The following is a 3,058-nucleotide window of genomic DNA, read 5'->3' on the forward strand; positions in this document are numbered from 1 at the left end:
CCTGGGATCCCGTTCAGGTTGAGGATCCAAGTCTGGAGGCGGCGAAGGGACAGCCCAGGCGCCCAGGCTCCAGGTGAACCAGGTTTGAGTGGCAGAACCTGGAGGCGGCCAGGCTTTCGGACAGCGCGGTCCCATCTGTGTAGCCCGTACTCCGCAGGTGGAGGCTGGGGCGGGGCCCGGAGGAAGGAGCCCCGGGTCCTCTGGCCTCCTCGAACACGAGTTCCTCTTCCCACCCACCACGTCTGCATCTCAGACAAGGGCACCATCGCCATGGCTCCAGGCCCCACCCCATCGTCAGCCCACAACCTCATCGGATTCTCTGTGGATCCCATAGCGATGATATGTCAGAGGGAATGAGGCTGGCCCAGCTGAGCTTTTTTCTTTTTTAATATTGATTTCAGAGAGGGAGAGAGAGAAACATCAATGATGAAAGAGGATCATGGATTGGCTGTCTCTCTGATGCCCCGCTCTGGCGCTCGAGCTCCCAACCTAGGCATGTGCCCTTGACCTGAATGGAACCAGGGACCCTTCAGTCTGCAGGACGACACTCCATCCTCTGAGCCAAACCCGCTAGGGCCCAGATGAACTATTTCTGAAGCTGCTGCCTTAAATGGGAAAGATTGGGAAATGGGCCTCCCTCCCCAGGAACCTCTTGTGGGAAGCACCCCTTGCAGCCAGGTGCTAGGTGGGCAGGGCTCAGTGTGCATGGGCCTCGATAAGCCCTGTGGAGCCGAGCGCTGGTGGCTGTAAATGCATCCACCAGAAGTTTGTTCTCCTGAATTTTCTTTTAGCTTCTTCCTTCTTTGTTTTCCCCGGGATCCTTGATGAATACTTGCTCTTAAATCTACCAACCATGCCTTTTTCCAAAGGTCCCTTTGAAGGCTCATCACAAGTCCATCAGTGATGCAACAGGGCCAGTGAGGCACACAAGTGACCAGGCACCTTGCCCTTACTGCAAGGTTGCACATGCCGCCGCTGTGTCACCATCTCTTAATGCAATGGCTCCTAACTGAGCTCCCTGCCTTGAGACTGGCTTTCTCCAACACATCTACAAATGACTGCCAGGGATGGCTCTCAAACAACCTTTACCACTTCATACCAGCTGAAATGCTTTCACACCCATGGGGCCATCAGGTACAACTGAGTTCAGACTCCTTGGCACAGCATGTCAACTCCTGCTTAATCCTCCTGACTCCCACAGCTTTCACCCCTGCCCAGCTCATACTACACCAATGCCAAACTGCTTACCAGGATAGTTACTTTCCTGCCCCTCCTGTTGTGTGCTTCTGTCTCTTTATTAAATGAAATTACTCCGCCTGGAACCCCCCAACCCCCAGCACACACAGAGAGATGAACAATTTCATACTTACCTTCAAAACTCGGTTCAGGACTCTCCTCCTAAACTAGAACTGTTTCCTAATCTGCTACTATCGGGTGCCTTTCCAACAGAATTCATTACTTGTGGGAAGCCGCCTATTGTCTTCACTAGCAGAGAAGTGTGGACAAGGAGCCCGGAATACTGGTGACCCTTGAGCCCTGGCAAAAGTCAGAGCTATGCACCCACTGTTTAATAGAGACAGTGGTAGCTGAAGCAACTACCCCACCAGATAGTCATGTAAATCATTACTGAAAAGATAGTCTGCCTGTTACTGGAACTTGCCTGCCTAAGGGCTATAGGTGTATCCCCAACTGAATAAAAGGATGGTAAGGCCTGAGCACAAGCGGAGTCCATCCTCTTGGGATGGGCTCTCACCTGGCCCCCCAATTTCCAAATTATCTCTTGTCTCATCTCTTTCATTTGTGTGCGGCCCCTCTTCCAGATCCTGAACCCTGAACCATGTGGGATGTGGGGAAACATACACAATTACTCCCTTCTCTAGACTTCTCTTGCACTGATTAGAGCTCATGGTTCCTTGTTTCATGTCTTCTTTCACCAAGAAACTGTGAAATTATTCTTCTGGATTTATTTTTTTCTCTCCCTGATGCCCTGCTCTAGTGCTTGAGCTCCCAACCTAGGCACGCAGCACAGGGAGAGCACAGTCCTCACCAGGGGACATGCATGAAACACATCACAGGGAGATCCCCGTCCTAACCGGGTGACAGGGGTGACACGCAGCACAGGGAGAGCACCGTCCTCACCAGGTGACATGGATGACACGCTGGACAGGGAGAGCACCATCCTCACCGGGTGACATGCAGCACAAGGAGAACACCTTCCTCAAAGGTGACATGGATGACACGGAGCACAGGTAGAGCACCGTCCTCACCAGGTGACATGGATGACATGCAGCACAGGGTGAGCACCGTACGTACTGGGTGACATGGATGATACACAGCAGAGGGAGAGCACAGTCCTCACCAGGTGACATGGGTGACACACAGCACAGGGAGAGCACCGTCGTCACTGGGTGACATGGATAACACGCCACAGAGGCAGACCACCGTCCTCAACAGGTGACATGGATGACACGCAGCACATAAAGGGCCACGTCCTCACCAGGTGACATGGAAGACATACAGCACAGTGTGAGCACTGTCCTCACTAGGTGACATTGATGACTTTCAGTACAGCGTGAGCACCGTCATAACCGGGTGACATGGATAACACGCAACACAGTGCAAGCACCATGCTCCCAAAAGTGACATGAATGACACGAAGTTCAGGGAAAGCACCGTCCCAACCAGGTGACATGGGTGACATGCAGCATAGGGAAAGAACCCTTGTCACCAGGTAACATGGATGAAAAGCTGCACAGGGAGAGTCCCATCATCACTAGGTGACTCACGGCAAAGGGAGAGTACTATCCTCCCCAGGTGACATGGATGACACTCAACACAGGGAGAGCCTTGTCCTCACCAGGTGACATGGTTGCCATGAAACACACGGAGAGTACCATCCTCACCAGGTACATGGATGACACGCAGCACAGAAAGAGCCCTGTCCTCACCAAGTTACATGCAGGAAACGCAGCACAGGGAGAGCCCTGTCCTCACCAGGTTACATGGAAGACACGCTTAAATCGGGGAGAGCACCGTCCTCACCAAGTGACATAGATGA

This window comes from Myotis lucifugus, unplaced genomic scaffold (assembly GCF_000147115.1).
Source record: "Myotis lucifugus unplaced genomic scaffold, Myoluc2.0 scaffold_484, whole genome shotgun sequence".
Lineage (NCBI taxonomy): Eukaryota > Metazoa > Chordata > Mammalia > Chiroptera > Vespertilionidae > Myotis > Myotis lucifugus.